Consider the following 13,748-nt stretch of genomic DNA (forward strand, 5'->3'; position numbering starts at 1 on the left):
ACGAAAAACAGACTGTAAAGGCACCGGTGTCTGCGCCTAGGCTCGTGATGACTAACGCGTCTCCGACATTCCCTATCACTGATCTCAGCTGCGCTAGTTTCGCTTTATCCATGACGCTCTTGTACGCACCTGGAATTACACTGGGCTTAACTCCATGCTTCAGACACAACTCTTGTTCTTTACACCACACCTACATGCATACGTGTGTGTGGATGACCATTACTGGCTGTTTGTCGCCCGCTCTCTTTCTCTGGCTTCTGGTTGGAATAAATGCGTCTGAATGGTAGATACACGGCTTTCTACCCTCCCACTATGAATCTTATTAGCCTAGTTTACTTTGAACTTGTATTGGGAGAAGTGAATGTGGAAATGAATAGCCCACAAATGGCGGTTTATCTACACCTGTATTTACCTGCTTCATCGCTGCTCGTCAATATTTTCCCTCCAAACACAAACAGACGTTGTATTTTATCTATTTAATTATCGCTTTTGCATCATTATTTTGAAATTAATGTCCACATTCAGATTAAACCTTCTTTAAAACATTTTTCAAGCTATTGGAATATTCCTGTAAACACATAACCACATGATCTGAATAAACTCGCTCTTTCAAACGATTATGCTGCAGTTTGGGCATTATTTTAATTAACTCAATTCTCATTCACGACATTCATATGGGATCAGATTCCCGCCAAATGTATTGCAGTCACGGATAAAAAAATAACAAGCGTGAAACCGAAATTTAAGAACGCATGTAAAATTATATTGCACAAAATTTAAAAATGAAAGCAACGTTTTCAGAATAGCAAACAATGGTCACGGATCACTTTAAACACATTTAAAATCATATTGCTCTCAGACAGTTTCTGCACATATTTTTATTTTGTGTATGTTTATCCTGTTTTTCCCTTCACTCTTTATTCCAAGTTCTGCGCTTCTTCTTCCAAATGTTGCAGTTAAGAGTTTCATGTAAATCAAGGCGGGTTTAAGTCATCATTGGTCCACTAGTTCTAGATTGACAGCTCCTCCTCTAGCCAATCAGTCAAAGAGGGGCAGTGACGTCACTACAACTCGCCTCATTACTGCCGATGTTCAGAGTTCTGTTCACTTGTACAGGTGAAAATGGATAACTGTCAGCTGGGAAACATCTTTCCGTACAGAACACCATTATATGTGTCTGTCTGTCACTGCTGTACACCTACCTAGCGATCCGTTAACGGTAAATTTGTAAATCTTTAAATTAATTTTAAACGATAGTGCTACAGAGTAGACAGTTACAGAGGCCAGGTGGATTTGATATACACAATGATTTATTTGCATATTGTGTTTATTTACATATATAATTGCCTAACACTATCATATTAATGTTTCAAATATATAAAGTTTGAACATAACAACAATATGAAAGTAAAACAGCCAGTAGGTGGCGGTAAGTTACTGTCTTTGGAATAAAACTTTAAATTCATTCAAATGGCTGATTCATTCAGTGAGGAATAAAGCGAATCATTTAATACGAAAGGCTGCTATGTTGCTTGTTTGGACTCTTCATCGAAATAGAGCAAAATGAGAAAATAGTTACAATTAATAGTTACTATTAATAGTAAACTCACTCAAAATATACTTCTTGTTATATTGATTCAGTTCAATAAACATTTGCAATGGTCCTGATATGTAAAGAAGTCTATGTACTTCTCTTGTATCTGAATATCTACTTAAACAACATCCTTCACATATGCAAAAAAATGTGTTTGGAAAACACCACAGCATGGCGATGCTCACGCTGACCGGCAAAACCTACATATTGTACAAGACAAGCTAAATTGAATCACCAATACCTTTTGTATGTTTAGTTGTCTCATTTACTTTGATGATGAAGAGGCTGCGATGTAAAGTTGGCAATGCTAGAACTGATTATGTTGTGTGCGCGCAGGAGGCGCTGGCGCCAACACTTGGGTACCTCTTATCAGCGGAAAGATGTGATATCCGTCAGATAAGAGCAAGACATTCAAACCGATCTATTTTTTATTTGTGTACCTTCAAAATAACAGTGAAACGTTGTACTCTTGTAAAATAAAGAAAACATACAAAATGCACTTGCCGTCTCAGTGAACGTCTTCCTGAAATGAAGAAAAACTCAGCGATACTGTCTAACACTAGAATGAGAAATATATTTATAGAAACCTTGAAGTGCCTGCTTTTACCTGTTTACGTTTTGCTTATTTGACAATTAAATGCATTATATAAATCAGCACTTTCAGAAAATAAAAAATGCAACGTGTAGTCCGGAAAATACAGTATAGCTAATTATTTTGCGGGACCCCCTGGCTTTGGGTCACAACACGGACCCCAGTTTGAAAATCCCTGCTCTTACTCATATTATCCTCTCCGAACAGTAATAACCATAACAAGACTTGTAATCAGTCAGGTAAAGACGAGCCAGGCACATCAGTCACTTCGCGAGGCCGGTGCATAGTGGCTGCTCCCTTTCGTGATGCGACTGGAGGCGAATAAATACAGATGAATATAACCACGACAGGTCGCTAGGACGGCTCATTTAACGTTAACGGATCACCAGGTAGGAGTACAGCAGTGACAGACAGACACATATAACGGTGTCCTGTATGGAATGCACAAAAAACAGAGAAATATAACCAGCAATTCGGATAATTTTGCATTAATATTTCAGTTTTGTGCAATTTGATTTTAAATGTGTTTAAAGTTTTGATTCATGCTTATTTTTTTAAATGCGTTATTAAATTTTTGATTTACACTTATTATTTTTTGATCCGTGACCATTGTTTGCTATTCTGAAAACTTTGCTTTCATTTTTAGATTTTGTGCAATATAATTTTACTTGCGTTCTTAAATTTTGGCTTCACACTTGTTATTTTTTAATCCGTGACTGCAATACATTTGGCGGGAATCTGATCCCATAAATTCACAATTAACACACAGGAACGTGATGAAATGCAATATGTAGTTCCTGTCACTAATACAAATCTACCTAGACCGAAATATGATTATTAATCAGGTTATTATGATTAACTTCATTAATATGAGAATATTTAATTAAGTAATATGTGTGTGTAAATGTAGATGTTGCTAAATATTCTGAGGATCATTCTTTTCATTTACTCATTAAAAATAATATAAAAAAACATCCCTGCGCATTTAAATCATTGAATTTCAACCAGGGTCCGGTGCCCCTTATGCGGTCTGAAGAACTTGAAATTATTTAAACACAAACCAGCATTAAAATAAGCCAAAACAAATACAAATCAAGATGTTTATTATTTTAATCAACCTTTTCAGCAACTTTTTACTTCCCATTGTCTTGAAAAAGCCTAATTTTAAAAATGTGATTTCTAGACCTTAAAATACATTACATTCTCTGCTTCTGTTGCTTCCTCTGCTGTTCCTGAAGTTTTACATTTTACCTGTCCATCTATGATTTATGATATGTACCATTCTCTTATTTCTAACATCCTGGATGAGTATGCTCCAGTTAGGACCAGGTCTGTTCCCATGTCTCACTCCTGTCCTTGGTTTAATGCAGAGCTTCGTGCTATGAACATTATTTGTAACTGAATTGGGCAAATGTCCAATGAAATTGTTTCTTTGTAATCAATATTTGCTGCTTTGGTGTACCTTGTAGATAAATAAATATATATAAATTCAACATATATATATATAAAAAGTCTATTCATTTTTTTAAATTAATAAATTCCTTAATTCTAAAAGTATACAGTTTTCTAGTTATGCCAAGCTCTAAAATATTTTATCTGGTAGAAAATGTGAGTAAAATAGTAGTAGTAGTATTTATTTGTTTATTTCCTGTAAATCACAACAACTGGAAAAGTCATGGGGCCTTCCAATGTTGTAGTGGACAATGGAGGGCTATTGTAGGCATAGATTATGATAAATATTCTGAGGTTCATAAACAATTATGCCACAGTTGTGCTCTGTCTTTTTGCAAAGCATTAGGAGCCCCCTACTGTTTCCTTGTGTGCTTCCTTTTAAAAGTTTGTCCACGATTAATTTTCATGTCTAGAATCATATTCATGTATTTTTGTAACTGTAGACCCATTATGCACCCATTTAACAAGGAAGAATGAGACCAGATAAAGAATAAAGCGCAAACTCAGCACAAAAGTTTCACCCTGTTTCTTGTTTTATCAGACACCCTGTACAGGTTTATCCTCTAATAGGTACCTGTTGGTTTTTTTTCACACACCTTACCTTCAAGACAGATAGATACAGTTTATATGACTACCGAGCTGAATTTTGATTGGATAGCCTACTGACTTTATTTTATGTCTTTATATCAGCAACAACAAGGTCATCAGATCTGTCATCTGTGGTGTAGGCATTACAAAAAAATCAGCACAGCAACCTTTTTTTGAAAATGTATGTGGCCGAATATCCTTACTGTTAGGGGTTAAGATATTTATTATTGAGGCTGTTCCTCGGAGGTGAGAGGAAATTTGGGACAGGCAGATGCTGTACTTTTCCAAACCTCCCCCACCAGCTCTCTGGAGATTCTCAGGTGATATATTAGCTGACAGTGCAGTTCACAATAGTCCTCCGAAACTGGGGCTCTATGCTGCTTTATTTCAATAAAATGACTGGAATTGGACTGTTTAATGGTACCTTTAAATCTCGCAAGGATTCATAACCTAATTTGCAATACAATTATTTGCAAGAAGAAGGAATGCAATGTAAGTGTATATCTGAACTACTATCATATCTGAACTGCATTAGATATTCTTATTCACTCTTTAGGGTTTGTGGATATCTCCACCTTAGGATGGCTCCATCAGCACTGGTGCTGACAATGCATCTGCTGTTGGGACAGATCCTCACATTTGTGATGCTTCCACTGTGCCCAACGCCAACATGGGTCACTTCACCATCAGAATAGTGCCAAAGCTTCAGTAATTTGTCATCTCCACCTGAAAGAGAGATTTGATGTTTAGCATTATAACTGCACTAAAAACAGAAATGTTAGATTAGCACCTCATCAACTCAAACTGTGAAACTCATTTAAAAATAACTGCTGGGATCAGTTTGAATTCTGCAAGTGTTTATTTAGACCTGGTGAGCAGACATTTATCCATCTGTTTTGCGAATTATGCTTTTCGGCACCATAATAAATACTTCTGTTTATATTGTTTATTGTGCCACCTGTTGTTATCGTTACATCCGCCATATGACAGAAGAATGACTCCGTGAAATAACTCCGTATGTGAAAAGATACTGAAGGTACCTACCAGTCACGAAATATTTTCCGTCCTCAGAAATGTGCATGCCATTTATAGCTCCAGACAAGGAGCCCTCAAGTTCTCTGATTGCAGAACCATCATACACCTCCCAGTAGCCAATCTGTTCAATGGTAAAGATTGCATTTCAAATGTCCTACTCTGGTCTAGATCCCAATAATGGTTTTAATGGTGAATAAATGAATGAAAACTAAACATACAATTAAAAAAGATGGATGGCAAATCTGATAGAGGTGAAGAGTAAAATAGCAACAATTTTTATAATGAAAAAATAAAAACAGATAAAGACAATATAATTTCTCAGCATGCTCTCAGATCATTGTATCAAAGAGCTAATGTAATTGCAACAGAAATATCATGATGTAATTTGTTATAGAACAACATAAGAAAAAAGAAATGGTTCTAATCCTTCAGTTGTTCTTTGTCATGGGCTATTGCATCTCAACCTGTATACAAGAGATATTACATAAATCTAATTTCTGTAGGCCACTGATTGCATTTCAGCAGTAATGGAGATGTTCACTGTTGTGACATGGCTTTCCTTTTTTGATAACTGGATTATTCACTTAAAAAAAAAAAGAAGAAATTATTTAATTCTGAATGCTTCTCATTCATTAAAACATACTGTCAGAATGTATTAAACCTCATACTTATGATCCTGTGCTGAAAACAAATAAAAAAATAAGAGAAAAAAAATTATGATTTATTATAGAATAATTCTATCAAGTTTTAAAAGGTATGAGCACTGTTGGGAACTGCAGACAGAGCAGGTATGGTACGCCTCATTGAGATCTGTCCCAGCAGGCTTTGCGCCAGCACTGGGCATCCGGCATGACCCCAGCATTGTGTCCTTTCAAGTACTGTACCTTCTGTGCTGGATTTGGCTGCTTTTCCTGGACATCAATGGACTCGCATTTGTGTTTGTTTGGCTACAGTCTGGAGTCTTATTAATTACTGCTATTAGATGGTAAATTTAAACCAAACCGTTTTGTTCTTTGTCCAACTGCAGCAAATCCTTAATCAAAAGGTTACGCACTTTCCTTTTATACCATTGTTGACAATAAATTGTGCTACTTTCCAAAAATATAAGGTCTTAAAATAAAACAGAACAACATCATGCTCTAAATTCTTTACTCTTTTTGAAAAATATGAATGTTTCTAAAGCACTAAGGCCGGGTCTCATTTTTTCTTATATTTCTGTGTGATGGACGTACTGTACGTTTAATACACAGCCACACACACGTATGCTAATAAACTGCGGTCTTTAAATGGACACTGATGCTGTGCCCTAAGACTAGCAGATGGACTATTTGGCACAGAGTAGAATGAGCGGATCCTACTACATCCACAGGAGACTGGGAGAGCTTTCTGTCAGCTTGTTGTTGTGCACACAGTATCTATCTCTGTTTTTTCTTTCTGTCTGCTCTCTCACCTTTCTGGCCACATTTCTCTCAAACACATGCCAGTACAGTACATCAGTCTAGATCAGTCAAGTCTTGTACCTTTCTGTCAGTGCCACTGGTGATGATCTGGAATTCCTCAGGGTGGTAACATACAACACTGAACAGGGTGTTGGACAAGACCATTTGATTCCTCACGAACCTCCTGGATGGGAAACGAGAAGAACACAGACAGATATGGGTAAAGGTTACATCAAACAGACTGCAAATCTGCACTCTGAATGCTTGGTTCATGAAAAGGTGGTTGATTGAACTTTTCAACAGGCTTGTGCACAGAGGAATAACTTGAGGGCAAGACCTTTCGCTCAGTATAGGTCTACATTAAATGTCTATTATTTGATGCTCTTCAAACTTACACCAGGTCCCAGATGATGCAAGCTCCATCAGAGCTGGCTGTCACACACTCCTTGTCGTTACTCTTGATCTTAATGCAGTTAACCGTGGCTTTGTGCTCCTTCATAGTCTCGATGAGACGAGATGAGTCCTGGAATATCTCCCAGACTCTAACCTTTATTACAAAAGATGCCAAAGAATAAATTTATTCTGCATTCTGCAAAAATCCAAAACATCCCTGCTTTTTACATGGCTACATGGCTCTGTATAATTTGATTCTGACTGGCCAGCTGTGCCATTCTGTGGACAAATATGGTTATATAATGAAAGTTAAACTGAGTATTTGACCAAGGTAACTAATTTCTTACATGTGCTACTCTTCAGATATTTGGAGTCAGAAAGAATTTTTAAATGTTTCTAAAAGAAGTATTTTATGTTCACTAAAGCTGCATTTATTTAATCAAAAATACAGAAAAAAAACTAATACTGTGACATATTGTAACAATTTAAAATAACTATTTTCTATTATTTCTAATATAATTTTAATATATTTAAAAATGTAATTTATTTATGTGACAGAAAAGCAGAATTGTCCATTACTCATAATGCACAGTAATGTACAGTGTTTATTTTAAAACCGGAGCACAGCTCATAAAAGTGAGTTTTTGATGTGTATCTGATGTGCTGTACCTGTCCTTCTCCCCCTCCACTGACAATCCTCTTGCAGTCATTGGTCGCTGCTATGGCAGTCACTCCCATACTGTGGGCATTATGAATGATCAGCTTCAGCTTCCCACTCTCTGGGGTGAACACGCGAATCTTCCCATCATTCCAAGCTGCAAAAAAAGTTATCAATTAAAGCAAGCTGCAATAGAATTATATTGAATTCCAAATGTGATAAACAAGTTCATCAATTAACATGTTGGCGCATAATTTAAACATAAATAATTTTTTTTTTTTTTTTACTTTGTATAATTAATTATAATGAATTCACCATGTGAAGTAAATTTCAAAATTTTGTGACTTTGCAATCTGTCTATTAAATAGATAAATAAATATTAAAAATAGCCTTTCATTTTGTACAATTATTATTAAATGATTGTTCCTCAAACCATTTCATAGAGTTCACATTTTACAGTAACATTTCTAATGCACAGATCAATAGATCATCCTGTATGAGACTCACCACTGAAGATGCTTCTGCCATCCTGCATAAAGCCCAGAGCGTTGCATGTTATGTTAGGCACCATGATACGCAGAAGCTCCTTGGAGGACTCAGTATGCCACACTCGTATATCATTCTGTGAACAGGTGGCAAACAGCTCTGACGTCCCACTGTTGAGTGTAAAAGAGAGTTGAAGGAAGAGGATTTGCACAAATATATGGAGAGTCGAGGCTTTTTTTCTTAGGATTCCAATACAAAGCTTATGGCTCCCTCAAGTGGCAGAAGGGAGTATATCACACTCACAATGGAAAGGCCACGTCCTTTACAGCACTGTTATGATTTGTTGCAATGAGTTCTGGTTTGAAGTCAATGTAGCCTAAACTGTAGATCTGTGCAGCTTCTGTCCCGACGTAGAACTGCTGCCCATCTCCACGCAGGGTCACTGATGTCACCCCTTCCTCCAACTGAACACTCCTGTTACAAATGATCAGTAAACCATAATTAGTGGTTGAATGGGATGAAGGAAGAAAGAAAGAATAAATAACAAAGGAGGAAAACAAAGAGCAAAAGAAAGAAGAGGAAACAAGGGTTGTTACATACTTAATGGTTTTGAAATTCCCTCCTGAGCACAAAGACAACATCCCATCTCCTGATCCAACTAAAATATCACCAGTCTTCAAGACTTTAAGAGTGTTCACTCCCTGCAACACCAAAAAAAGCACTTGAGATGTGAAATGACATTTTAAACAAAAGGTCTGTTAAAAAGTTTTGTTCAGACTTGTTGTTCAACTTTTGACCGTCTCTGTTAACTCATGTTCTTTGGACGGTGTAGTACAATAAATAAGAGCTAAATTGTATGAAACATAAATGAGGCAAAGAGAAATCATGTAAATGACATAAATACTACATCAAGAAAAGAAATTCTTAGCTGCTCATTATGTTAAATCATAGTTGGAGAATCACCTTGCTGAATTTTTGTTTAACAGGACCACAGCTATTGAGCAACCTTGTCTTCAGGTTCACTTTCAGAATATCCCCACTAGTAGTTCCACAGTAGAAAAAATTATCATCGTTAGGGATCTGCAAGGCAGGGAAAACATTTACGTTTATTTATGTTCTACAGTATATAGCAGTTTTAGACATAAAAATACTCTGAAATCCATTGAAGGTACGAGCAGGTTAAAAAAAAAATTAAGAACCAGAACTGGCAGTATCAGTGCTTCTTACTCACCTCCAGGCATTTGACAATTCTCTTGAGCTGTCCAGTCTGGCATTCTGTGGGCCGGATCTTTCTGTTGGGCAAATCAAGCTCCCATACACGCAGAGTTCCACTTAAAAAAAACCCACAGTAAATCAACATTTGCAGAAAGTGATAAGCACTTTATTTTAAACACACTACACACACACACACGCACATATATATATATATATATATCATATATATTGTTTAATTAAACATTGCTAAGAGACTAGAGCTAAGAAACATCAAAATATGGGAAATATTAATTCTAGATCACTGCAGTAAGATTTTTACCTGGCATCATCCTGTCCACCCAAAGATACCAGATACTTATCATTTGGGGAGAAGCTGAGATCTTCAACCCTAGCTTTATGAAGTACAAGACGGGCATAAATCTCCTTCTTCTCATAGTCCCAGATAATAATATCAGCCTGTAGTGAGAAATGGCCATCTCATTTTAAGAAAGCTATAGAACGGAGTATTAAGGGAGCACTGTATATCTGTGATGTTATTAAGCAATGTGTAAATAGCGTTTTTCCTCTTTTATTGCACCAGCTCACCTTAAAGCCCATGAACGTGACCTGTCCAGATGCAATATAGCGTCCACTTCTGGACACAGAAATGCAAGAGACGTTGTTCGTGTGGCCATGGAGGAAAGTTTGTTTCCCACTTCTCTGACTCTTAATAATAACAGTGCAGCCAAGAGGATAAATGAGATGTTCTTTGTCTGGATGCACTTTGAGTCCAGAAAACACATGCCCTGTATAAAACCATGTAACATTTTATGTTTTGGTACCGCTTAATTACATCCATTTTAGCAAATGCCATGTATTACAGATCAAACTATCAAACGTGATAAGGTTCACAGTTTATCTTACCATTAAAACCAATAACAGCCTCTAATGCGATCTGAGGGACTTCTTGCGCGTCTTCTGCCATTGCCATACAACTTTAAGCTTCAGAGTAAATGAGTCGAAAAGGCTGCTGCTTGCTACGGGAGCCAAACACACGTATCCAGGCAACAGTACGCTGCGTTTAGACTCGTTGCTTAGTAGCGTAGGAGAGTTCATACCATTGAATCGATTCATTTGAACTGTTCAAAAAAAAAAAAAAAAACCTACACCCAATTACTTGTACAGAAGCCTTGAATTAATATTGCGTTTTTGTTTTGATTAATTGGGAAGTCGAATTCAATTTAGCGTTTTGGTTCTGTACGTTTTAAACTGTAAATGGCTTCCCATGAGTTCTTGTAGTTACAGCTAATATTTTCGATGCTATACCAAAGACGTGTCATTCGTATTGTTTTGAATTACGCATGGGCGGATCGATCCGTAAGTATCGATACTTTAGATACTGATGTTGTATTGAAAGGATCGATCCTCACATAAAAATATCGATTCTAAAGTGCATTTTAACCATTAATTTTATTCATTTATTTATCAAGAAATTCGGTGCATACAATAAGCTTCTAGGTGGAAAAATAGACTATATTAGCGAATAATTGTGTTTCTCAAAACCATTTCTCCTGCTCATCGGAACACACGCAAATGCTGAAAGACAGAACCAATCAATCACAGACAGCGTTCGCTGCTGACGCATTGCTCACAGTGCTTGTTTAAATAGGGCTGCGATTCCCAAAAGCATCAGAAGCATAAGTAGATCTCAAGAAACCATTGCCACATTATTAGATTACATACATAACATTGTTGCTATATATAAAATTAATTCTGAAAAATGCATCACGGTTTCCACACTGAAGACTGGAGTAATGATGCTATAAAATCAGCTTTGATCACAGATGCATTTTAAATTACATTTTAAAATATATTAAAATAGAAAATAGTTATTTTTAATTGTTATATTTTACAATATTGCTGCTTTTACTGTTTTTTTGTTTCTGTTTTGTGTTTTGTTCAAATAAGTGAAGCCTTGGTGTGCATGAGACTTAAAAAAAAATAGATATTACAAAATCTTACTGACCCCAAACTTTTGTGTACATGTAATACTTATTTTAAATTGGCTAGTTTGTGCAAGTAAATGTATTTAAACTGGTTGTTAAAAGTTCAGATGGATTGTGTTATGTTCTGTAATTGCTGTTAATAAATCTGTCAGAAAAAAATATGCTAAAGTTTCACCTTTAGGGGTACAACAGCCTGGCAGCCTTTTACAAAAATTAACCATGGTTTTATTACAGTAACCACAGTTTACCATTTTGTAACTTATCTACCCTTAAAGCATGCATACTTGTATGGTACTAATATGCTCCCTTTTAGGGGTATAGTTGTACCTTTGAGGTTACAGCCCCAGTAAAGGGCTAAAATACAATTATAGTATATTTTATTTCTGACAGTGTAAATAAAAAAGGCCTATGAAATGTTAAAAAACATGGCTTTAAAATCTAATATTAAGTGAGTATAATTACTGGTTATATTCTTTTAATAATTTAAAAGATCAGTTTAGTTTGGTGGTATCGGTATCGGTATCGACGATACTGGGCTTGAAAATATGGGTATCGGATCGAAAATAAAACAAGAGGTATTGCCCATCCCTATTTTGAATGGGGAAAAATGCAAAGCTTAATATGGTTGCTCAATTGCAGGAAACCCCGCCTTCTGAGTAAAAGAGCCAATGGCTAATCAATAAAGTCATCGCATCACTGCAGCTGCCGTTAGAAGTCCCGGTTACTATAGAAACACCCTGCGTTCCATTCGGAAGGGCTCATCCCTATGCCCTAATCCCTTCAAAGGAGCGTTCTGAGATGCGCACTTAGGACTGCGCATGCGCACTGGCTGAGCCTGAAAAATAAGCTTTTTATAATGCTATTTGAGCAAAAGAAACCACATTTATGGCACAGTTGTTGTCAGATTTCATTGGTGATTTCAAATATGAAATTTAATTGTAAGCTTAGTGAACAGTTTGGGAGAATTTGATGTTTCCCCATACAAAGAGATAGGAGCCGCACTTGCATGCCCGACAGGCGTTTCAAAGATGGCCGCCGAGTGACATGATTTGGCTATACATTTATTATCTTTATGCACTGTTTTTGAGGGGATAGCCTATATATTGCAAAATATATTGCAATATATTACATAATACATTTCCATATATTGAAAACTAGTGCTTATATTTTTCAATATACAGAAATATATGCATTGACAATATATGGATATATACTGCACGAGTAAATATATGTTCAATATACAGGTGCATCTCAAAAAATTAGAATATTGTGAAAAAGTTCTTTTTTTTTGTAACTTATTTCAAAAAGTGAAACATATATTCTAGATTCATTACATGTAAAGTAAAACATTTCAAATGTTTTTTTTTTGTTTGAATTTTGATGATTAGAGATTACAGCTCATGAAAGTCAAAAATCCAGTATCTCAAAATATTAGAATATTTCCTAAGATCAATCAAAAAAATGGATTTGCGAAACAGAAAAGCTCAAGTTCTTTAAAGTATGTTCATTTATGCACTCAATACTTGGTCGTGGCTCCTTAATTCCAGCATCAGTGAGGTGTTGCATGGAAGCGATCAGTCATGCTAAAGTCCTGCTGGAAAAGGAAATCAGCATCTCCATAAAGCTTGTCAGCAGATGGAAGCATAAAGTGCTCCAAAATCTCCTGGTAGACGGCTGCATTGACTTTGTACTTGATGAAACACAATGGACCAACACCAGCAGACGTCACGTCACTCCAAATCATAGGCGGAAATCCCGGGGGGGTCGGGGGGGACAGGACCCCCCCATCTGAGGGTTGTCCCCCCTAAAAATATGATTAAAAACCACGCTGTGCATTGTAAATAACAATGTTTTATACTTTAAATAATTGTGTAGCCTAAGTAGTAAAACAACACAAACGGGGCAAAAATGCGTTTTACGCAAACTAATTTTTTTCATGAATATGACTTAACCCGATGGAGGACGCGCTCAGTCATTCAGGTAGTCTCTCTCTCTCTCTCTCTCTCTCTTTCTCTCTCTCTCTCGTGCGCGCACGCGTGCTGTTTAGGCATGTTTTGTGCCCTTGATTGTCGTCGTCATCCTTAATAAATAAAACAATCATTCATGCTTGGGTGTCGGCTGTGAATCCAGTGGAGAGAAATCCCCTCAATTGGAAGTAGTAAAACAACACAAACGGGGCAAAAATGCGTTTTAAAGGGGTCATATGATGCGATTTAAATTTTTCCTTTCTCTTTGGAGTGTTACAAGCTCTTGGTGCATAAAGAAGATCTGTAAAGTTGCAAAGACTAAAGTCTCAAATCCAAAGAGATAT

At 36.4% G+C, this 13,748-nt stretch overlaps 1 pseudogene; it reads right to left on the bottom strand.

Annotated features, from left to right (window-relative positions):
- Positions 1–4,543: 4,543 nt before the first annotated feature.
- LOC107733902 (cilia- and flagella-associated protein 52-like) lies at positions 4,544–10,416 on the bottom strand (annotated as a pseudogene).
- Between the last annotated feature and the right edge of the window lie 3,332 nt (positions 10,417–13,748).

This window comes from Sinocyclocheilus rhinocerous, unplaced genomic scaffold, assembly GCF_001515625.1.
Source record: "Sinocyclocheilus rhinocerous isolate Xijiao unplaced genomic scaffold, SAMN03320098_v1.1 scaffold550, whole genome shotgun sequence".
Taxonomy (NCBI): Eukaryota; Metazoa; Chordata; class Actinopteri; order Cypriniformes; family Cyprinidae; genus Sinocyclocheilus; species Sinocyclocheilus rhinocerous.